The sequence below is a fragment of the Thunnus thynnus genome, chromosome 18 (assembly GCF_963924715.1).
Source record: "Thunnus thynnus chromosome 18, fThuThy2.1, whole genome shotgun sequence".
NCBI lineage: Eukaryota > Metazoa > Chordata > Actinopteri > Scombriformes > Scombridae > Thunnus > Thunnus thynnus.
The window spans coordinates 11,219,343-11,245,205 of record NC_089534.1 but is presented as its reverse complement, the minus strand read 5'-3'; the positions used below and the strand labels follow the sequence as shown (position 1 = coordinate 11,245,205).

At 41.0% G+C, this 25,863-nt stretch overlaps 1 protein-coding gene across 3 annotated transcripts in view; it reads left to right on the top strand.

Annotated features, from left to right (window-relative positions):
- Positions 1-25,863, top strand: part of LOC137169497 (kelch-like protein 29) — a 219,093-nt gene that overhangs the window by 30,175 nt on the left and 163,055 nt on the right. Inside the window, exon 3 of one of the 3 annotated variants that reach the window (XM_067572723.1) lies at positions 13,795-13,872. The exons of the other annotated variants lie outside the window; for them this stretch is intronic. The gene's annotated coding sequence lies outside the window, so the exon portion shown is untranslated. The remainder of the gene's footprint in view (positions 1-13,794; positions 13,873-25,863) is intronic. 3 annotated transcript variants of the gene reach the window in all.

Below are 25,863 nucleotides of genomic sequence, written 5' to 3'. Positions count from 1 at the left end.
GGCAAGGGTCTAGTAATTGTGTCAACGGCGCGGCTCTGAGCCAGGAACTGTCAAGACCTCATACTTTCCCCTGCTCCCAGTTTAATGGAGCATGTGAGGGCCAATGTGTGCTGCCCCGGCCCCAGATAGGCTCTGTTCAAATGGCCTCTCGTCCTTCTCTGATAGGCACAGTGGAACAATAAGCCTAAGGTGGAGCAGCTGGAGAAAGCATTAGTGTAAGACCCTTCCTGCAGGTTGCCATGCCAGCCTCACTGCCCTCCGTTTGCTTGCACAATAAGACGCCTTGTAACACTGCATTATGTAATAACTCCACAAAATGTGATACATTTTCACTTCATTATGTAATAACGTGCATTTTGTAATAATCTGCCACAAAGGTGAACAAATTGACATAGTTACTGATTTTAAATATCTTGGTGTGACACTGGATCCAAATTTGAACTTTAAGAAACATGTTAAAAAAAACCATAAAGTACAACTTAGCAAATTTGAGACATATTAGAAACTGTCTCTCTTTGGATGCAGCCAAGATATTTATGCATGCTATGATTCTTTCCCATACGTCTTATTGCATCACATGTTGGGGGCAGGCTGGAGAAACAGCCATAAAACCTCTTGAGTCCTTATACAAACAAACTCTAAAAGCCAATGCATTTCCATCACTGCAGGGTACTGGAGAAATACAACTTACTGAGCTTTGACAATTTTAGATTATTCTCAAATTTGTGCCTAGTTTATAGAATTTTAAATGGTTTGGCCCCTCCTCCACTATGTGACTTTGTCTATACTCGCTCAGTAAGTTCTGTTAGATCCTCCAGAATATCCTCCATATGAGATTGTAACAGACCATTTTGTCGCACTGCATTTGGGCAGTCAGCTTTCTCTTTTAAAGCCACAACTCAGTGGAACGTCCTACCTGATTATATGAAGAGCTGTAGTTCTATCAATACATTCAAGGCCAAATTAAAAAATCAACTAAAGACGAATCAGCTGTGTGACCACTGAGCCTAGTTTACATTATTAATTTTTAATTTACATTGTGGGTGTATGTGATGTGCTGTTGTGTGTAGCTTTGTATTTTGTATGGTGTGTTCTGTGTGTGTGTGTGTTTTTTTTGCTTTGTACTGTTTGTTGTTGTGCTGTTGTATGTTTTGATTATAATGGACTACAGATGCAAATTAGCTTCAAGCTAACTCCGGTGCAGTGCATCATTTGTGTTTAATACTGCACACTGTCCTGTTCAATTTTGTAATAAATTATTACATATTTCAGTGGTTATTACAAAATGCAGAAGTTGCACTTTTTATGATGAAATTGTAATAATACAGTGCATTATGTAATAACCAACCAAAATGGATGTCTTAATCTGTACACATGTTATATTTTTAGCAATTGAGCTAAATTGAACTTCCCAAATATTAGATTATACTGGTGTTACAGTTGAGTCTGATCTTTAAATAGCCACATAAAAGCAGTAACAAGATCAGCTTTTTATCATCATACAAATACAGCCAAACTCAGGGACTTCATGTCAAAAGCCAACCTGGAAAAAACCCATTCACGCTTTTATTACTAGCAGGGTTGACTCCTGCAATGGTCTTTTGACAGGGCTCCCCAAAAAAAAGACCATCAAAAAGCTTCAGCTTACTCAAAATTCAGCTGCTAGAGTCCTTACAGGGAGCAAAAGGTCAGACCACATCACTCCGATTCTTAAGTCCACTATACTGGCTTCCTGTCAGCCACAGAATTGAATATAAGGCGATGCTGCTTGTTTATAAGTCAATACATGGAGTGGGACCGAATAGATTACAGACATGTTTAAGGAGTACACTCCTGCCAGGCCTCTCAGGTCAAGTGGAAGTGGGCTGCTAGTAGTGCCCAGTGCCAGAGCTAAACTTGGCGAAGCAGGCAGATTATTACAAAATGCGGATGTTATTGCACAATGAAGTGAAAATGTATTACATTTTGTGGGGTTACTACATAATGCATTGTTATTACATAATGCGTTGTTACATAATGCGTTATTACATGCCTCTTTTCATGACCTTTAGCAATATTGTTGTATTGTTGCAATTCAGCTGCAGAAGATAGGAATTAACAATTGATGGCTAGGTGTAATGTTTATACCTTCAGGTGTGAATCAGCATTTGGAAGCTACTGTACAGCGAACAGTCTGCCGATCCCTCCCTGGGAGACCAGGCTAAGGTTTTTTACAACATCTCTATCCCCTGGTGAGCTGTAATCTTGTGTCTGTTGGCCCACAGTTCCAAATTTCAAACACAGTCCAAACGTTAGCTTCCCTTCTTGGTAAAGAGTGAAATTCCAGCTGTCACCCAAACTGTTTGGTTTGGAGGATCTTGGGAGCTGAATAGAAGCAGACCCTCAGGGTAGCACAAGGCCTGTTGTTTTGGAGTTGCTATTGGTAGGTGGGAATAATGCCCAGATTTCACAGATCTGTGCTATCGCTGTTCAGACCACATCCAGACTTGGTACTAATGAGCTTTTGACTAGAAAGACACATTTCTCATTCACAGTTTCTCTGCTTGCTCTACGCCTTCATTTTCTCCAAATCAGCTTCCTTTCACTGAATTGAATGCTGAACTATGATACCACTTCAAGCAAATAAAAGCATGAAGCATTTGAAGAGCTTTCTAGCCACTTAGGCCCAGGGGCTTTGCTGTTGGTGGCATGTCCTTCTGTGTTGGATCTATAAGCAAATATCTTTTTTTTGGTTGTTTTTTTTGTTGGAGCACTTAAACACACATTGAACAGAGATGCTTTTAAGTCGTTTTGTTGTAAGTCCAAGCCAAATCTCAAGTCTACACAAGTCTTTCAGATTTCAGTCATTTGGTCCACTACTTTGGTCCAGACTGAAATTTGATGGATTGCCAAGAATTCATGGTTCTCAGAGGATGAATACTTCTGACTTTGGCAATTCTCTTTTCTCCCAGCGCCACCATGAGGTGGACATTTGTGGTTTTAGTGAAATGTCTCACAACTATTGGATCGATTGCTGTGAAATTTAGTGCAGACATTCATGTAGGATAGGTTAATAACTTTTCATCTAGTGCCACCATCAGATCAAAGATTTAAACTTTCCAATACTTTGGTTTATGACTATTTGCAAAATAAATGACATTCCCATCAGAATTTTTAGTGCTAATTGACAAATGTTAGCATGCTAACACACTAAACTAAGATGGTAAATATTATACCTGATAACCATAAGCATAGTACAAAGCACCAGTGCCTAAATACAGCTTCACAGAGAAGCTAGCATGGCTGTAGATTCTTTTTTTTTTTTTTTTTTTGAATTGTATTTATTTTTTGAATTATTTTGTGTTTAGGCAGTCAAATTTCAAGTAAATCAAGTCGCACAGCTGTCAGATCTAAATCAAGTCTTAGTTTTAAGTCTGCTCTGGGGTCCCATTTATAACCATTGCATACGCACAAAACAGGGCTTAAAAGATACATTCATCATTTCCCTTGAAAAAGTTGGAATTTATAAAAACAAACTTGACGGGAGAATGTGTGCAGCTGTACAGAAACTCTGACCCGTGTGTACAAACCTTTTGGAGACAGGGGAAATCGGTGACACAGATGGCGAAGTGGTGAATTAAAGCCAGATTGTATAATGATTCCTCTCACACATTTAATTTTACTGAATATCAAACGTTGATTATGGATCTACTTTATCATAAACATTCAAGCCAGCAGTGTTACTTCTGCTTGTAGTGAGCTATAACTATTCCAAAAGCACCTTTTCAATTTTAAAAGATATAAAGCCAACTCAAATCTTAACCAATTACATCTGTGATTTATTATTGAACTATTAATGAAATATTGAGCGCAATACGCTGTCTCACCATCACATTCCCAACCCCCAGAGTGCAGAGGAGAGGGCCGGGCTGTGTGATTCTCACACTCACGATCAGTTGTGGAGCAGCACAGCGCTGCTGAAATGCCAGGATGTGGCAGGTTGCAGGATTCTGGAAAGTCTGGTTTGCCTTTCCCCAGTATTGAGCGAAAATATACTGATTCCTTTTCACCTCAATCACGTTAACGAACTGATGAAATTATCATCATCAGTAGTGGAAATCCAAGATGACATCAAATAACTTTGAAGAATTGCAGAACAGAGCGCCAATAGATTTTTAATAAAATCTTCTAATACTGTGCATATATCACCAAGTAGTTTTCATATAGTTTTGGTGTGAACACGACTGAGCTGTCAGGTGCACAAGAGCGTGCTGGAGACACTGCAGTGGCTGCTACACACACACACACTCTGCCTTCTCCAGTCACGTCACCTGTCACATCTTCACTACCTGCACTCATGTATGGACTGTGGAAATTAGAGAGACACTTGTATGCTGGATTTTGGAGAAAATATAAATGAATACAATGTTTATTGTTTTTTAAATATTGAGTGTGTGGTCTCATCAGACATGTATGTATCTATATACAGTAAATGCTTAACAAATACCAAGCAGTGAGCTGCAGTGTCCCCATGCCTCCACTGGTCCATACACTCACAGTGTGCTGCAATGCACTTCTTGGCATCTACCTCCATGTCTGACCACTGCGTTTGTTGCAGTGACCACATTAACAGCTGCTGCAACCGTCAGCCTCTCAAACTTTCTTCTGTTACCGCTGCTGCTCTCCACAGGAACACATGTACATCAATATTCATGAGGGCTTTTGCATTGACCATTTATGGTTAATTGTGGGAGTGTAGGAGGTAGGATGTGAGCTTTATCCATGTGCGCACATTATCAAGTTGATGGTTTCTAAATGGGGAAAAAATGCATGCATTCGTGCGTGCTTGCGCAGTTTTATAAATCTGATTATCTTTTGGCGCACGCCATTTTCAGCTTTTGTGCGGTATTGAGCAAAATAATCTTTTGCAGGAGAAATAAAAGTAATAAAATATGTCTTACTGTGATGGTGTTGCACCCAGAAGACTGCAGAGAGCCGAATAGCAGGAAATTGTGCAGGTGCTTCCAACACATTGTTTTATCACTGTCTACTCGGTGCCCAGCCAGCACACAGGCTCAGCTCAACTGTGTTCTCATGTTGATTAGCCACAGCGTGTCTGGTGGCAGCATTTTCGCCACTCACTTTCTCACTGGAGCACCATCTGCAGCTCGCCGCCTCAGTGTTTGCCTCACACTCCCAATCCTATTCAGATGTGAATGCCAAAACAATCAGATAGGAAGACATTGACATGAACACTCTGAGGTTGAATTTGTGAGTCAGATTTTCCCCCTTTGCTACCCTGCATCCTGGTAAACAGATTTTGAAGATGAGCTTGTTGAGCGAGTGGCGTCTTCTTCACTATGCAGGGCCGTAGCCTCACAGGGGAAAATAAACAGCGATGTGTAGGAGTGGAGATGATGACAAGGCTGTATTAGGATGATCTTTCCGTTGCTTTTCAAATGGCTTCATTTATTTTTTTGAGCCTGGATCAGTCTGTGGGTAGTGTATGTGTGTGTGTGTATGTGTGTATATATATACATATATATGTATTTGCAGTGAACTGCCTGTTATCGCATTTGACATCACCAATTGATCCCATCAGTCTGTAAATAGGAGTTGCTTCACCAACAAAGGTATGGGAATGAAAGAGGCACATTTTTCTCACAAAACCCACCAATCTAACAACACATTTTTAGAGATTATGTACTTATTCAGGCAATTCAGTGTTCCCTGGATCACCTCAAAACTCTGGGCCATGTTGTGCTCGAAAATACTCGAGAAGCAAAATGAAATTGCTTAATCAATCCTTGATGATTTTTAGATGGCAAGCTGCTGGGGAAACAGTAGATAGAATGAAATAGTTCACCCAAAATCAGTCCTGACACATAGTAACATCGGCATTACCTTCTTCATCTCGGGGGCCTTTATTGTAACAGGGGAATAAATTCAGAGTCGGTTTCACGTCCGTGTGGCGTAAACCCTCTTGAACTATTGTAATAATCCACAAAACATTGCACAGCCGGCAGTGAGATGCTATCTAGTTCGTGCTGGATAATGGACACAAAAATGGTTTCAATCAGGACATCAAACTGTTCAGTCATTTTGAAGGACGGTCCAGCAACCATCCTTCAACACAGGCCCATGTCTGAAAAATATGGATTAAAAAATGTTCAGTCCTTCTGTTGCAAGTTTTGAGAATCACAACAGTCTTGGTTGTTTTGCTGATGGTTAACAGTGACTCACATATGCTTCACTGTGGTGGTAGCACACAATGTTCCATGCTGATTTTATTCAATTGGAATAAAAGTTTTATTTTGACTTATCAGTAATTTAATTCTAACTTGAAATATAGACTTTCAGCTGTGTTTCATTTGGTGTTTTACCTCATTTTCAGTTGCTGCATCATTTACTAGAATATTGGAAGTTTTTCCTTTTGAAAAGCTATAGAATAGTACATCAGCATAATCAAAATCTCACATATCATTATTCACAGAAATGAGTAGTTGAATTAATAAGGTTCTAATGATATGATTTATTCAATTTGGTATAAATCTTTTCAGTTTCTCCTCACATTCCTTGAATTAGATTCACTTTTTAAATATTATAACAAAAGTACATCCAAGCAATGACGCCTTATTTTTTTAAAATTTCAATGTCACTTTCGACCCAGACGGAGAACTTCAGTGAATGTGATATTTAATAAATGAACAACAGAATAGTTCTTTTTCCAAAGTCTTCAGGTCATGTTAGATAGATGTGTCTCAAATTATATTTTATGATTGGACTAATTGAAGTGGCCAGTCATTTTTTATGTCTGTGACAGGCGGCTTTACTACCTCCTTTCAGGCGAACAGCGAGTGAGTTACATCGCGGAAGGACAAGCAGCTTCCTTCATTACTCAAGTCCTCACTGTAATCTCATTTTCTACGTGCGACCAGTCAAACAACCTTTAGATTCAGTTAAGTGTGAGGTCTCACTGGCAGTTTTCAATAAGAAAGGGGCGGAGAATAAAGATATTACATTTCTGTGTCTTATTAACCTGAAGGTTGAATCAAAAGCCACGCCGTTTATTGCTGTTTAAAGCCCCGGGTATATATCATTCTTACATTCTTTTATAGATATGGGATAAATATTAGATAAAGGGTACATAATGAGGTACGAAATACGGCGAATCAGGAACTCTTGCTGTTTATAATAACTCATTAGTGGTTCTACTAAAATGTGTTTGTTTATCACATAATTAATTACCGCCATCGCATTATAGCTTGCCTCGACAACAACAGACAAGTCCGTAGACGTGTGCGTTCTTGCTTTGAGAAGCTGTGTTCCTTTAGTTTCCCCATGGTTGTGATTTGATATGAGATTCACTAGACAATTTCCAGTTTATTACTGCTGTGTCCAGGCAGTCCCTGATAAGATTAACCAATGTCTATGAATCATTGCTGGAGAGCATTTGAGAGCGCTGGTCAGTGGCTGAATGTGTATATCCAGGATTGTTCACCAGAGCAGTACGGTGCCCTTGTGATATGAGCAACACTTTACAGAAACTGCCCCTGACCACTGATCCAGGACCGCGATGAAGTTGTGTTTCTGTCCTGGTATTGGCTGAGGTTTGGATTGAGCGCATGGCTATGATGATCACTGATCTGTGGAGAAGGCTGTGATGTGCCTGTGGGGAAACACTCTCCGGCCCCAAACCCAATTTCCACTGAAAGATTGACGAGGCTAACGTGCTCCGGGCAAGGCACTGAACTCTTTTTCTTTTCTCTTCTTGCCTTTTAATCGCATCAGGCTTTTAATTCTTTCATGAACTGGTCCCAGACCTTTTTTTTTTTTTTTTTTTAACTTTCACTGAGAGCGGAGAGATAAAAGAGCTGTGATTGCTGCTCCGGTCCCCCAGAATCTCAGCAGCATGCTGCATTTTAGAGGAGACTTTTGTTTCACCGTAACACTTCTGGTAATTGTGCAAAGGGAGGTGTTGACTTTGACTGATGGTTTACCCTTCCAGTACTCACACACACACACACACACTCATATACATGTGCATCCACATAAACACACAGTTGATGAATTATGTATTGGTGCACTGGAAACAAACTAATCAATATAAAATGTCTAGCTTCAGTATTGACCAGAAATATGGTACACATCGGTCACGAGAAAGAAAGAAATCACATTTCACTGAGGTATGTGTGTTTTTATAAATGACTAAATATGTTTCTTCAGTGTAGGTGTACATGTGCACACCTACAGGAAGCACACACATTACAACAGATTTGTTCACCGTTGGTTATCTCACACTGAAGCATCGGTGAATGGCTTTAAACCACAGTAATGAATGTGTGGGTGGATGGATAGATGGATATCAGATTTGTGTGTCTGTGTTTACATCATGCTCTCCTTGTCTCTGTCGACTTGGCTTTATAGACCTAATCCTGACAGGTGAAAGTGTTGTTCATGCAGTCTGTGTGGGTTGTTGCCTGTGATACAGATAAACTGTCTGAAATCAATGAGCTTCTGCGCCACTCTGTCCGTGCGTGCTTCCCCACCTTTTACCTTCAAAAGGTCAGAGGCAGCCTAGTCTTTTAACTCCTCATTGTTTAGTATGTGTCATGTCCGGCTTTAATGATCCTGCCTTTGGCTGGGAACACCACCACCACCACCACCATCAGCAGCCACGCTACTCCTTTTTGATTAGCTCTGAGATTTCTTGGAAGATGGATGGTTCTAACGTCCTTGACTGCTTCGCAATATGCGCCGCCATACCCTCCCTCCATCCTGCATTTGGAATCACTGTTCTCTGTTTGATGGCAGGCAATTACCGGAGATTGTTTCTCTTTTGTTGTACGTGTGGTCGGCACAGTTCCCCCTTTTCTTCTTGGAAAAGTAGTGTCCTGTTTTTCCGCTTGACAGATCCACAAAGCCTGAAGATGAGCCTTATTTGACTTACCGAGCACAGAGATTGATAGCTGGTTCACGAGTAAATACAGTAGTTGGCAGTTGCATGAAATTAGTTTTTTTTTTTTTCTGTGAGCAATCTTCAGGTGCTTTGAAAGAATAATTATTGTTTATACTGATGGTTAGGTGTCTTGTGTTGAACACGACTGCACGTCATAGTTGGCTTTTTTTATTCCCAGTACCACTTCTCCTTGTTATCATAAGGAATACATATTTTCAGCGCCTGAAGAAACAGAAATTGATCCACAACAATATTCTTTTGTTTAGCTGCTGCATTGATGTGATTTGTTCGCAGTAAGAGGGTATTAATGGTGCAACTTTTAACACTTACCCAGAATAATTCAGCCAATTATGCAAGTTATTCAGATTTGATAAGAACCTTTAATTAAAAAAGAACTTTAATCTTTTATGGGAAAAAAAAAAACAATTCAATCTTTTCTCAAAAGCAAATAAACAATGATGAGCATAACCTGGAGCTTGCACTCTCTCAGGTAAAGATGTTTCCTAATTATAATTATATTATGTTTCATTAAAACAAGGCTGCAGTTTTTAGCTCTCCCATCCTCCGGAAGCTGAAAATTAGTGTTTCGTCTTATTCGATCAATAAATATAGAGAGATGACGTATGGCGGTAATGAGTGACGGCTGAATAAGATGTATGGATAGCTGGAGGTGAATGACCTTGGAATCAAACATTTATATATCCGAGGATGTGAGGAAACAATCAGCATCAGCTCTCAGCATTCAGCAGCAGCATGCCCCTGATAACTGCGCCGCAAACAATGAGCCACACTGACGCAGGGGAATGTGTTAGAGAGATGTGCTTCAGTTTCTTTTCTTTTTGTCCTACGCTTTTTTTTATTTATTTATTTATTTTTTTCTGAGTACATTCCAGAGCCTGCGAGGCATTGCTAGCCGAAGGGGTCGCTCATTAACAATGGCCAGCCTCTCCACCATCAAATAACATCCCAGACAAAAGCTGTTCCTGTAATGTTTTTTTGTTTACAGTAATAAAGCATTACGTTCCTTCGCTATAAATTGTGTTTCATTTGGAAAAGCACTGTATGGAGCAGCGAGGCCCCCCAAAAAAAGGTCCCCAAAAGTCCCAGCTGTAATCAGCAGGCACGCACCAACCAATCATCTCTGCCTTATTGATATTTATTTAGCTCATAATAGGGCTAGGGAATGTATCAGTATTATCATCTTAGATTTTGGATATGGTAATATTGTGATATGGTTTTAAAGGCTGACTTACCAGACTGTTGTAGCTGTTCTATTATTTGCCTTGATGACTATTTATCAAAATTCTGTGTGTGAATATTTTGTGTAAGCACCAATAGTCATCCCTACAATACTGTCGCAACATCGATATTCAGGTATTCGGTCAAAAATATTCTGATATTTGATTTTGTCCATATCGCCCAGCCCTATCTTATAGCAATTTAGTCAGATAATCAAAAAATCAGGGATGCGGAATGTTAACAGTGGGAATATATAGACGTCACCGAGCTCCGCGGCGTTAGCAGTCACCCCAACAGTCTGTGTGACATTCAGCAGTTGGAAATGGCATTTGTGACATTCACTGAGTGAGAGTAATATATTCACCTCAGTTGGCTCATCTAGCCCTCACCAGAGCAGACAGCTGCTATAAAGGCTGTGTGCACCAAGTATTCTCACACCGTCAACAACTCGCTGTAGCCGGGCTTCAGGATTTTATCACCCCAGATTGGAGTGAAAAGCCAGCGAAACAGGGCTCATGCTTTATTTAGAGTTGTTGCTCTGTGGGGTGTTTTGTTTTTTTGTTTTTTTTAAATCCCATATACAGTATGTGATGTACACAAAGTATTTTCACACCATCACATTTGTGGGGTGTTTCTTTTTTTTTTTTTTCATTTTATCGCACTGCGCCATGGTTCACCTGCTTTATCCCAACACTGAAATGCAGCAAACATCTGGTGGTAGGCTATTACTTCCTGACATATTGCAATTCATGTCATTTAACATTTCATTCAAATGATGGACAGGGACGCCTTACTGCGTTCAGCTTGTCACAAACAGCCTTCCTTAATATTTTCTGTTCTGCACGCCGTATTAGATGACAAAATGGCAACCGCCTCCATCCTCGCGGTGCTGATGCGGAAGCCTGATGCCAGATTTTTTTTGTTTTATTTACTGTCACTGCGCAGCGTGAAGAACGCCACACAACCAGGAAAAACAGCCACTGACCTTCAGCCTCAGAGATTTACCTGATTCCCACCGCTGCAGGAACAGTTGTTTGCATGTTTCAGACCATTAATTCCAAATCGCACATACACTTGTACTGCTCCAAAACATGGTGTTCTGCGAGCTTTCCGATTGATTTTCCTCCTTCCGAGAGGCTGTTGGTTTCCATTCGTTTCGGATTTGAGAATCTTCTCGCAGAGGCTTTGCATGAAGAAAAAAAGCAATCTTTACAGTGAGCATTTTAACACCTTTAGTTTTTCGTCAAAGTTACAACTTCACTCATTCTGCCCTTCATTTTTTACTCCCTCTCAACCACGCCTCAGGACTCCTATCCATTCATACGTCTCCCTGCTTTGCTCTATTATCCTATCAGTCTAAAATCTGAGAGCCAACTTTTTCCATGTTCCCTTTATCCAATCATGTAAGCCTTAAGCCTCCACTCCTCTTACTTACCTACATGGGAGCCAATTACTTAACACCATTCTCTTTATTAACCCAATTAGCTGCATGCTTAGTGCACCGCTTCCTGCTGCTGACACTGATGTCAACATCCAACCACCACCTTCACCGTCACCACCAGAACAACAGTGTCTTTCTGTCTGGTGTTCAACACAAGACTTTTTAAGGAAATAAAGGAAATAAAATAATAAAATTAATAATAATAAAAATATGCTTTTTACATTGTCCAAAGCTTGTTTCTCATCTGGTTTTTGTTTTCTGACAACATAGCTCATGAATGCAGTGTTTGTGAATGCAGCCAAGTCTTGAATGTCAGCTGTTATGTGTCCTTGACCACACCAGGAGAGGTTTTTTTTTCTGCTTTCAACTGCATTATCACACAACAATAGCATAGCTCTGGCAACAAAAAATATCTTCCTTGTGATTGATGACCTATCTCAAAGCAAGATTCAGCAAATAGATTTTTGTAGTGAACAGAAATGAATGTAAACCAGTGGCTCTCTGGAAATGATCAGCTTATTATGCTTTGGAAAACACTTGCCAATAATTTGTAGTTAATGGGCAGACACCGGTGTAAATAGATGAATCAGGGCGTAAGAAACAAGGTGAGGAGAGAAAATTGACAGGACCATCAGGTGATGTTGAGAGATGATTCAGCCCTTTAGGACTTCTAAAGAGAGATTACACCACCTTCTCCTCTCCACTGCCAACAGCTGCTGCTGCTTCTGCACTTTCCCCGCTGAGCCTGAAGGACGTCGGAGCACCCCGCGACGTCCACCCTCTTCCTCACACATCCTCCCGCCTCATCACCCTGTAATTAGCGAACTCCCACATTTAATCAGCGCAGTGATAGCTGCTGACACCTGGAAGAATAAATAGACTAGAGAGAAGTAAAGATAGGAATTCGGTACTGTCTCTGGCTCCCTCGTTCTACTGTAGAGCTATGACTGACTTGGCAAAGATTAAATCAGGACTTGCCAGGCTACTGTTGGAGTAGATTGAATGAGAGCAAGTTTGAGTAAGAAAAAGAGAGACCAATAGAGCTCAATTGCACTTTGCAGCTCAAGAGAGAGTAGGCCTATTGTATTTACAAGCCAAGCATGCATGCGTGCGCTCTCCTCTCCTCTCCTCTCCATCCCCGCTCCTCCAGTAGAGGATTGAGAAGGCGTGTAGCACGGTGTCCACAGAGGGTTCTCAACACCGCCGTGCATTTTACCGCTTGTAAAGCAATCATTTCCATCCCCACCTCTCCCTCACTCCCCCATCGGCTGCCGGGACTGCTGAGTCAGCTCACCTTCGTATGGAGAGTGGCTCCCTCAACCGAGACGTTATTGATTTGCCCCTGTTTGTAAGGGGGAAATGTTCCCAAACCTCTCAGGCCAATTTTGCTGCACTGCACAACCGGGAACACCGCTGGGCGTTGGGATTGAGAGGGGAGGAAAAACATAAACACACACACACACACACACACACACACTAGCACACATGCAGTGGCAGATTGACATGCATCTAGGAACTTCATTATGTGTTAGTTTGGAGTAAAAATGGAGGGAACATAACACGTAATTATACACATAAATGCAAAGGCACATCCTGACACAAATACAGAAATACATACGCATATTAGCATCATATCAGTTCTGTGAATGCTGACTTCCTGTCTCTGGTTTAATAGAATAATAGAACCATGAGAACATTTAGAAACAACACGGCTTCTTCTGAGGTGCATTTCCTCAAATTTATAGGGAAAAGTTACTCAATTAGGACTAGCTGTCTCTGTCATGCTCCATATTTTGTCTTGTGATTGCAGTTCATTAGGGTTTGTTTGCATGTAATTGCATACCAGTACGCCGCTGTGACATACAGTGTTAAAGACCCGATCATTACAACATACAGGATATGCCTCATACAAAGGCTACAGATTGTTTATTGCTCTCCTCCCTCTTATTTGCACTCTAGCGCACCCCTACCACTCCGGCGGGAGTATACACAAGTGTACACACACACACACACACACACAGACATTGACACACACACACACTCTCACACAGTTTTACTAGCACACACTTTACTTCAATGTGGGCCCGGGCCAGTGAGCTACATCATTGCTTCATTTGGATCAAACTCCAGAGCTCAGGAGTCATTTATCTACATAGTGTGTGTGTCTAACCTTCAGGCATCCCACTCTACGCCACTGGGAGAAATCAATGCCAGGGTGTAGAACAAAGAGAAAACCCCCTCTGACTTCACCAAGGTAGAGATTTGAATAATTTATTTGTTATTCTTCTGCTGTAGACAATTTATCAATGTGCAGACATTATGGGGGTACATTGTGCTTTTCTCTGCGGTTTCGAGGAAACTTTGATGGAATTTGGATTTTTCTTTTTTTGTTTTGTATTTCACTTGTTCTCATCTGCTAGATAAGATCTATGAGGATGTACTTTTAAAACCCTCGGAAAAGTTGTTGTACACTCTAGCATACAAATCCATAATTACCTTTTGGGGAAAAAAAACCAAGCATTTTTTTATCTGTTTCCTAGAAAGGTGTGAAGTGTATCCTGAAAATGTAATTTTGTTTTTATGGTCTGACATTGCTCCACCTCTGCATTTATTCATTTGTAAATAGTCAACTGCCCTCAAATAGACCTTGATCATTCACACTTTTAAAAATGATCTCCATTACCACCTCTTTCTGTTTTACTATGCCCACTTCACACTGTTCATTATCTGTCTTAGAAGCACGGCAGCGCTTGCCAAAGGAAGAGCACGCTTGTATAAAAATGTCAAGGAGATTTGGACAGCTGCAAAATTCATGAGGTGGCAGTTTGCTATTATCAGCATGTCTGCGTGTGTCTAAGCCTGGAGTTTCCCCAAAACCTTCTTCAGTATTAAGAATTTGTTTTTTTCACGTGTCCTCTGTATGTATGTCCCAAAAGTGACTGTTTCTGCGTTCACAGCTTTTGCATTTCCCGTCTTGTATTCTCTACTACACACACACACACACACACATGCAGGTATAAGCACGTACGCACACCCCTGGTGTCTCACTATCCTGTTTTCCCATCTCCTGTGACTCTATCTAGCTGGTACTGCTTGAGTGACAGCTCTTGGTTTGTCTGGGTATCCGTGGTTACAGCCCAGAGGCCTGCGCCAGGGGACCCAGACCTGTCAGCACTCTCTGAATCCTGAAACCAGAGATGGATGGCCAGGAGCCACCTCTGCCCTGAGCTCTGTGCTCAGCTTGTCTCTCCTGCTCCTCTCCACTCTTTATCCCAGACCCTCCTCCTAAACAGACCCATTGTTGGCAGCTGGGTGCTGCAGAAAATGGAGCCAAATATGTCTTGTTACCCATTTCTCTTAAGGATGGGAGAAGAAAGAAACTTGAGAGCAAAATAAAGCTAATTTGAATAGTAAGGTGCAAGCACAAATCAGTGAAACACTCACATTTGCAATGAATTTATTCAGGACAAGGACATTATTACAATGTATTATCTACACGCAGTTGACAGAGCAGAAGTCGAGGAAGTCAAGTCACAGCATTTTGTAAGGACAGCTGGTTCTGTTAATCTTGATTCTCATACTAACAACCCGGATCAGTCGTCCCAAAGGGGAGCGCCAGTTACAGCAGATCAGGTGTCTGTCCATCTCCAGTGCCCCGCTGCTTCTGCTTTGACAGAGACGTGTATGACATCTCAGACGCCGGTATTGCTTGTCGCTCCAGCGCCTGAAGCCTCACAAGCAATAGATTGAGACAGAAAAAGAGAAGGGTGATGAAGGCAGGAGGAGAAGAAAACACGAGTGTGGTGGGGTAGAGGGTGGGGGGGGGGGGGGGTTGTTTTGGACCGCCTCAGGCTCAGACGGTTTAAGGCAGTAGCTGTGTGTGTGTGTGTGTGTGTTTTCGTGTGTGTGTGTGTATGATCTCTCAACCAGCTAATGAGAATATTTAACATTTGCTGAGTCCACAGTGTGTTAGAAGTCATTCATCACTTGACTGGTTCAGTTCTCTCCAGTTATATGTTGAGTGTGCAAGATGCCTGCCTTGGGGCTCGAGGGTGGTGAACGGAAGGTGCGTTTAGTGCAAAGAAACACACCGAGGTAATAGAAGGGACTTAAGGGACTTTCTTGGTCATTAATGTTTGAGGCTTTGATGACTAGATCTGCAGTTTTTTGTCATTTAATCGATCTGTTGATCATCAGAAAATGTATTAACGAGCATTTTGTTTTATATTTTAAATTGAACAGCTTTGGTCTTGGATTGTCGGTCAAACAACATTGGGAACTGAAGATTTCAACTTTGGCTCTGGGATCTTGTGAAGGGCACTTTTCACTGTAAATTAGAGTAATCAAGTGATTCCCAAACTGGGAGACAGGACCCCTTGAATGAGTCTCAAGATAAATATAGAGGTTTTAAGAGAATTAACAGAAAAGGAAAGACACCAAAACATAGTTGTGCTATGGCAATATGTTTTTTTCTTCTTCTTGTAAAATATTATATAGATTAACTATACTAATAATTATTTAAATGTAACAATTTCCCTGCTGAACTGCTCACAATTGACATATTCAACAAGTGACAAGGGGTCCCAAATAGAAACTGCTTAATTTTGAGGGGTCATAAGGATAAAACGGTCGGTAACCGGAGAGTAATCAATATTCAAACTAATCAACAACTGTTAGTAATGGAAAGCCATCAAGAATATCCATCTAACCAAATAATTTATATTCTATATACAGTATACTTTAGTTCTGTAGTTTATAGATCAACTGGATGATTTACGAGTACAAAAAAATACAAGTTGACTTTCTGGCTGAACTATTTCCCCACTGTGCAGGGAAAATGCACTGCTTCATGACTTGCTATTAAATGTGTGCTTTCCATTGTAAACTTGGGGAGAAAAAAGTTGAAGTGTGGGAGGAAACCAAACATCAAGAAGTGATCCGTTAAGCCATGGCACTTCACAAACGTGTCTCATTGGCTTCCACAGTTAGGCCCTGCAAAGTGGCTGCTCCATTGTGACTGACCAAACATACACGGCACTCTTATCGCCCGATAAGAGCTCAAAGGCTGTTTCGCCTTTCATGTGCTTTGCTTGGTGACCTTCACATAACCAGCTTACATACCCTCACTCAGACAGGAACATGTAGTGACACACACGCATGCTCACGAAAAAAAAAAAAAAAAAAAGACTAGATAGTCAGCCTTTCCCAAAAAAAAAAAAGAGGAAAAAAAAAAATTGGAGAAGCCCATCCTGTGTTTCTGTGACGTGTCTAACCGCTCAGTGACCGTGATGTGACCTTACTCCATCCAGACAAGCCAGCGCGGGGTTAAAGCGAGGTGAATGTGCATGTGGGTTTGTGTTTTAGCGAGGTGTACGCAGCGAGGCTCCCGTGTAGCGACGCTAAACTGGTCCCGTAACTGAAGGAGAAGCCTTGCACTCTACCTGACCCCTACGGTGATGAGCATAACATGAGCACTAAGCCTGCAGCAACCCGGTGCAGCCCAGCCGGGCACGGCACAGCTCAGCACAGGGACCCATGACTATTTAATGACCGTTTCCAGGGCAGAGGCCTAGAAACGCCCCCCCACCCCACCTCCCCACCCCCATTCTATTTAGTGTGTGTGTGTTTTCTTCAGCCAGAGAGAATGAACTCATACCCCTGTGAATTAACATGGATGAAGGTTGACAGAGGCAACATGGGCAAGTCAGCACTTTAGTGCTAGAGTATGATATGGTATTCCACTCTTCTGAACTGAGGGGAAATGGGAGGTCACATAACACCCACGTTTTTTTTTCCTTCTGTTGCTCCGTGTAGATTTTGCCTATTTTTGTTTCCAGCTGATGTTGAATGGCACTTTGAAACAACACAAACTCCGTATGAACCCTTCCTTGTCCATTTTTAATGGGATATAACAGCAAAAGATCCATTTTTAAAAGGACTTCTGCATCGCTAACAGCGTTTTCTATTTATGCAGCAGAGTGTTCACTGGGGCAGGTGGTCTGTTGTAGTAACAGAAGTTGAACAGTAAGGCACATCATAATCATCTCCTATATCACAAACAGTCAGCCTTCATGGATTTTTTATGTTGTCATGGCAATGAGGGTAGTAATATGCTTGGACAATGTATGAGACTGAAATGTTTGTACCAGTCTGTACTTGTTGTATGGCGCCCCCTTTTGAAACAATCTCCATCCATTATTCTTTCTTAATTATTTGAATAATTGGATAGATGTGTTTTTCATTTTTTTTCTTGAGCACTGTCCTTAAAAAGCAAAAGCTGTGGTCTTAAAACAACATGTAAACATGTGCACCACCATCTCTGTGTGATCAAATTGCAGGAAAGTGATAAAAGAAACATAGAAACATAGTATTTATCATTTTTGGCTTCAAAGTGAAATTGCAGTTTCCTGTTATCATCTTTTTTTTTTTTTCCATTTTCAAACCATATTTTTACTATGCTCACCATATTCTGAAATTCACAAGCAGTATATACAGTGCATTTGCAGAGAGTAAACAGTAATCGCAGTTGAAGCAGCTGTGGGACAAGTGTTTCAATGCTTTAGGCTGACTCAACCGACTCGGCGGCAGTAAACGCGCTATATTTTTATGTGGCCCCTTTGTAACTCTGTCTTCAAGCTGCATTTTATGTGGGCGACTACACACTTTCAATTGCCTTCGCCTGCAGCAACCCTTTTTCAGATGACTGAGGGAAACGAGGGATGAGAGAGGGAATGTGAATGGGTAAATAAAAGTGGATGAGAGAAGGATGGAGCTCGGTGGAGAGGGAAGTGATGAATAGGATAGTGTTAGCCAGTGAATCTCGTCACAGACAAATCAAAGTTTGTGATTGTAAACAGAAGAACATTGATTGAGCTCTTATATACTTACAGTGGAAGATTATACTGCACGTGTATTTTTGAAACTCCAAATGTTACTCATTTTGAGATTGAATATGTCTTTGCTTAATTAGATTTTCACAACGGTTATTTCACTTACACTCTGAAGGAAACTCCAGCCTGATCTGTTAAGTTTTCTGATTCTCATCCCTTTTAATTTTACTCAGGTCAGCTTCTACATGTTAACAGAGAGAAACCACATCATTTACTCCCATTGACTTCAGCATAGATACACTGAAGGTGAGCGTTGCATTTTGCAAAGCACCATCCATATTCAGCTATCATGTTTCAGTATTTGAAAGAAATTTGAGTCACCATGCCATATTAATAATCATGAATGAATGTGCAGAAGTCTTTCATAACTTACAAACCAAAGCAAGATTAACATAGCACATGTTTCCAAATGTTATTTTTTTTTTAGAAAGACAAGGGTGAAAAGTACAAGAAGGAAATGTAATACTCAGCAGTAAGGAAATTGAGGAAATTATATTTTGTCAAAAAGGAATTGTCCTCAAGATAAATATCACCACAACAGGAAAGTACTTCTACCTCAATTGGCAGCTGTTATGGTTATAAAACTGTATAAAACAAATGTTTTATGAGCAAATCAGATTCCTCATAATGAAAATAACAGAAATATTGAATAATATCTGAACTGATATCACCGCCTTAGCAAAAAGTTAGCTTTCTGACGCCGCACAGCTAACTTAATATTCAAGAATGTTGATGCGTTGAGATGTGGAGGATACAGGGCGGGCGGTGTTGTGACTTACTCGGGTCCCCAATGTGCATGTCCCTCGACGGAGCCAATCGGTGCAAAACTGACAAGTCATTGTCTTTTCCCAAGCCACAGTAATTCATCAGCACTTGAGACGGCTTTGGCTGATTGCATTTTCGACAGAGCAATCTCCACTATGTCATAGAGAATTTGGCTTTTATGGCAGGGCGGAACTTTGATACCAAATACAAGGGACAGTGGAGGCGAACATGGAGAGTTCACCACGCTGGGTCTGATTGCAAATTGAAAATCCTGCGTGTATCTGTGTCTGTGCACAGCTTGTGTACTTCAGTGTGTGCAAGAGAGAGTCAGTGTTTGTATCTCTTGAGATATGATGGAGTTTTTCCATCTGCCGCTCCCTCGAGCCTTATTTCTTTCATCTCCTGAGATATTCAGAAACTGGAACAAAAATAATGGACACTGTGAACCACCTTTCATCACACTGCCTTTTTTTTTTTTTTTTTTTGTGTGGTATACAAAATGCCCTCTTCTTCATTTGCCATCTCTATGGCCACGTAGCAGCCACAGTAGTTGCCGTCCAGCCACAGAGCAGCCACCGTAACAGTTTTAATTAAAACAAGAATCCCTTTGAGGCTCAACAGACGTGGAAGAAAAATGGTAGCATTTTCTAGTATTTTAACATTTTTTGCTTACGCGGGTAAATCGTGGAGGAAAATAATGAGCGTGCGAAGCAACGCTAAGATGTGCAGCTTTTAAATGTCAGCAGCGTGTTGCAGGAGTTCATCTCAGCCAGGGGAAAATGAGTGTTTCTCAGGAATACGCTGGAGAGCCAGGCTATAACTGCAAAAAGCTGACAGGGTTCACTATTCACAGGTAACGTCAATCCCTGGGCCCATGATAATATTTCACTGTCATTTAGAGGAATGACCAAGAGAAGCCAGAGTTTAAAGAAATAAGTTGAATAGCCTGAGGGTATCCAACCTGCCAGTGTAGCCTAAAACCCTCTGTGCATTTTTCTGGTCAAGCCAGCAGAACCTAAGAATGATGTTCTTTGATTGTAAAAAAAAACCCCTTTGAACTTTAGGGTTTCGTGTCTTAGAACGAACGTCTGGATGTCATTAGATCAAAACTAACACCGGGTTGCATCGTCTTTTTACTGGTATTTCTTTCACAGTTACATTCAAATACAGTGTTGCACCCACACCTCTGCTCTATGGTTGATTAAATCCAATATTCTCCACTAACTGCTCGTTCTGCAGTCATTTGGGAATGTAGAGGCTCTTTTACAGGAAGATTTCCAGACTAAAGGCCCCATGGAAGGCAAGTATATTAGCAGGTATTACTCTGCCTATTGTAAATCTCTCCCACTTATTGCTTCCGTGCGACAAGTAATAATGTAGAACAGCGTGTGTATTTTCATTTGGCTGCAATGATTCTAGGGTTTTAAAGGGAACCCTTCTAATTTCCACTCCGCTGCTCTGGCGTCAGTGCCAGCCTCGGAGTTTTGTTCAATCAAAGCCCATATTCAGCTCTATGAACAATAAGAGACAAGTCACTGGATCGCTCAAGTGGCCTCAACAGAGCTGTGTCTTGTGCAGCGTGGTAATCAATACTTTTATGTCCATATTTGTTCTACTTCTGCGGCCAGTTTTGATTTTTTCATGCAGACCGGACAAGCTGTGCTAAATTCTGTATTTTCATTTACAGTAATAAATGGGAAAACAGTGGGACTAAAAGACTCCTTTGCCATATCAGATGAGTAAGTCATGTAGTCCAGACACCACGAGTGCAGCTGAATGAATTTCCTCATTATTGCGTTATTGCCCTGAAGATGGCTCTTGGCTATGTGATGTGCTGTGTGAATATGCACTTTCTTATACTAGCTAACCCCCTCCACCACCCCCTCCTCCCCGTCCCCACGGCTCCACCCCTCACCCGTGTTTCAACCTGTCTCAGCAGTTTGGACATAATTGGTTGGATAAACAATAGTGGTTTTAGTAGCTGATGGTGTGGACCCAGGTTGCTTTGTGTATGGTCTGTGTGAATAAATATCACAGTGAAGTGAAGAGAGTAGCAAACAGATCAATTGTACGTCAGATTGATCTATTGTTGATCAGCGGGTACTTGGCAACATAGCTCATAATAAGTCATGCCAACGTATCGATTAGAACTCAGTGACAAGTTATCACAGCTACTAAGAGGATGTTCGTTATTTTGACTGACACCTCTAATTCACATTTAGATCAGATGCTTAGACTCAGACAGAGCGGAAAAACAACTTTAGATTTTGACATGCACACCCCACACTTGAACAGTAAGATTCAGGTTGGCCCTTTTTAACCCTAATATATGAAACACTGCTATGAAATCAAGATGATAGGAAATAATACTTAAACTGTAACAGTATGTCAGGGCCATCTGATGTAGTGTTTTCTGTTGCAGATCTGATTTTGGGAAGATAGCTAGCAAAACAAAAACACCTGTCAGAACAGTATTTGCTGTAGTTCATCCATGCATTATGGACTGAACAAACAAACAATCCAATGCACATGGCTCCTGCATCAGAATCAGGGGTGCAACGACTAAAGCTTAAAGTAAGGAACTTTTGCCCATGTTCTTAAATGAAAACAACGTTCAAGATGTCTAATGTTTAAATAAAATCTTTAAATATGTAAGATATTCAATACTCAATTGTTAAATTAAAGTGCAATATGAGGCATGATACAATCCTCCTTTAAACATGGTAGCGAATGAAACAATAACCTGTGTCCACACAACTTACAAACTTGAACACACATCTTGTCCTGCAGCTTAGCTTGTTGAAAGAACCGCCAAAAAAAGTTAGCTGCTAGATAGCTAATTAGCTGCTCAGCTACAGCACATTAAACAGCTTGTAAACATACCTGCAGATGTTACTTCGGACCCGTCAGATGCCGGTTTGGTCGTTGCTCTTCAGAATCCCTGTTGTCGACACGCTGTCTGTCGGTGACTTGTAGCTACAGCGGGTTGTTTACTTTGTCTCCGTTTAGACAATAAATTTTTGCAATTAATCCGCGGCTCACATGCCTGCCAAACTGTGGGGGGGCGATCTGTACGGATCACGGATCAACTATGTTCCATTACACCATTAATCACAATGCAGCACATCTGCATTGTAAAGAAGCAGTCGTAACAAATTTTTTCATGAGCTCGTAAGAACTTCCACTGGAGAACCACGTGCGTTGCCAAGTGTGATCTTTGCCCCAAAAAAAGACGAACTTCTCAGCAAAGAATGGCAAGGGAAGAACAGAGGTGCATGCAAATGAATAGGGGTTGAACCATTTAATACATGGTAATTAGACTCCTCTGTGGCACTGAGGGTGACCTTTTCAGATGTGGCAATGAGCTGTATCTGGACAGAATGGAGCCCTCTCTGGAAATGGGAAAGGTATTAAGTGAAGTCCAGTGAAGAGACAGTAAGTTGATGCATGCGCTCTTTACTTCCTTATTTATTTATTTATTTTGTCATACACAGCTTGGTAATTGCATTTTGCTTTCAGGGAAAACACTGCCAATTCAATCTCTCCCTTGTTTTTGATGGGAGGGTTTGTTTGGTGCATATATTAATAAATTTAACACGTATTCCTGATTTTAGAGGCCCTCTCATCCAAATGCACATTAGTCATTTTGGAGATAAAACCAATTTCAAAGCTGCTGATGCTGATGGATTTCTCTAACAGATAACTTGGTCTATTTGTATCATTTCCTCCGCCAGTTCAAAGTACTGAATCTATTATTATTATTATTATTATTATTATTATCATTATTATTATTATTGCATGAGTATAATTGCTGCAGTTACCCTGCCAGGAGTTTATTCAAATTAAAATGAGTTATCCAGTCTTTGTAATATATGGCCTCTCTGAGTGATAACCTTTACACATCTTTTAATAAAACAGTTTGACTTCCTTCCTCACTTACATACCTGAGATCAACATAAGTGACCCTGTTGCACATACACAACCATACAACTGTATGACAATAAAAAAAAGGGATGCAAAAAGGGTGCAACTGACCATTCACCATTATAGCATAGCAACTGTAACTAGGCACAGCAGGTCTTTCAATTTGTCCACATGTCAAAGTGATGGGCATGGGCCGGTATCTTGTAGCAATACTTGGGATGTAAAACTTTTGAGGGTTGTGTCTTTTTAATTTTGCCTTTCCAAAACCACAACCCAATAAGTAAAACTCTAAGGAGAGGATTATACTGTTATACTGTTTTCTGCTGATGTTAGCATGTTAACTACCTACCTACAGTAGTAACCTACCCCTGTTCATGCTAGCACATCCACTGTGCAATAATCGCCCACTGTGTTGAAGCCAGTCCTGGATAAGGGTAACATTAGTCTCTGTACTGCTCTTTATTGGATTCTGGGAAGTTTACACTCCAGCAACCCCAGCCAAACTCGTAATCCGAAATAGCGTTACATGAACACATTGGTTTGTCCTCGCCTTAAAAGCCTTTTCTCTTGTAAAGTTAAAAGTGAAACATATTATTTGAAAATATGAACAATTAAGCATAAATCTGTATTGCTTGTCCAAGAGTGCTAGCAGCCAAAACAGGGTTATGTTAAGAAATAATTAAAAAAGTATGTTCAGACTCTTTATTTTAATGTCTTCCATATGGCTCATAAAACTGGCGTTTTGCTCGGGACTTGCAGCTTGAAGTTTTAGCTTCAATGTTCTAGCATGATATGAACTTGATGGCTAATTAATGTAGCCATCAGTTGCATTTCATCCTTATTTAAGACACCTTTTACAGGGCTTTTGTTTTAAAACGAGTCAGCTGGAAACATATAAGTCAACCGCGATGTTTTCAACCAACCCATGAAGCCAACCTTAGCTTAATTAGCTATCTACGGCAAATAAAATCTGCCAGTGACAGTTGTCTTGCTTTTGTTAACCTCTGTCTAAAACCAAGGACCCATTGTTTGAAAAATAGACATGAATTTCGAGTGGTAAATGTGCCATATTCATGTGTGCCGTGTGAGAATGGGAAGCTGGACAGGCGGTAAGTAGTGTGGCAGGGCTTAGTGAACAGTTTTAATATCAAATATTTTAAAATAGTTTTCATACATTTTTTAACACGTTCTACATTGTCAATGTCTTGGGTGCTGTGTCATGATATTACATGTAAGGCCCTTTAAATAGTCCACTACTACCCAAGTGTGGAGCAGATTGTTTTCACACTCGATGTGGACCACACTGCATTTTACATGAAGCAGATAAGAGAATCTTGTTTTTCATTCAGCCTAGTCTGCTTTTTCCAAGTTCAAAGTCAGTGCCGATTGTGAACCATTTCAAGTCCAGCCTATGAACATCAGGTAATAATTTGTCCCTAAAACACTTGCATGGCACTTTAAAAATGAAAAAGAACACAGCCGTGAATTTGTACTTAAACACATGTGGGTACCAACCAAAGATTAAATAAAATGAAACCGTCCTCCCAGAGGCTTTAGTGTTCAAGGTAGGGCTGTATAGTCAGGGAATCCTGACTATACAGCCCTACCTTGAACACTAAAGCACTCGTACAGAGCAACTGCTGAGGCATATGTTCACTTATTTCTGTATTATCGATAAGGAGGAGAGAAAGAATGAGAGAAAAAAATTAGAACTCAGAGGACAAAAGAAAGAGAGAAGCTGGGGAACGGGAGAGGAGAATCCAGATGGAGCTGGATACTAGCGAGCGCGCTGGTTTTATACTCGGATGAAGGATGAGCAAACATAAAAACCTACGGAAGACCACACAAAGTCATGCCGACATACACACACACACACACACACACAAGCACAGGGGTCCACAGCTGTGGCCATTTATTATAGTTTGTTCACTGTGAGTCCGACCAGATCAAACCCACTTCAGTTCCTTGGATACAGTAGCTTCGGTACAGTAGCTTTCCATACAACACACACCATTATATTTAGAGTGTGTGTGTGTGTGTTTTGCATCCTCGCTTGTGTGTATCCGTGTGCATACATGCATGTAATTTGTGCTTACATGTGTTTCACGTATAGATGGCCTGGGGTGTGTATCCTGTATTGAATGGCTGTACACCTGTGCGCACGCACAGTACATTTGTGTTTATACTATGTCCTTGTTCGTGCATTTGAGTGTGAGCGTGTATGTGTGTGCGCGCGCCACCTTGCATACGTCTATCTGTATGTGTGCATGCGTGTTTATGGTGTGAGGTCAGTCAGAGTGCAGTGAGAAAAGCGTGTCATCAGGGAGAAGGTACTCCGCTCCCTCCTGACTGGTCTCTTCAGCCGAGTGAAACACCAGCGCTGCTGACAAATAACTGAAGCAGAAGCTCTCCCTCTCTCTCTCACTCTCAGTATCTCTCTCTCTCTCTCACTCATTGACAAACTTATCTCTGCACACACAAATACACAGTCACTTTGTCACAAACAGTCACACTATATCGCAGTGTTTCACACATACTGTAGTGTACGCGCACGAGCAGACACGAGCAGCAAAAGTACATACACACACACAGAATTGGACGGACAGTTTATGCAGTGTTTTGTAGACACACACACACACACACAGCCAGAATGGCTTTGTCACATA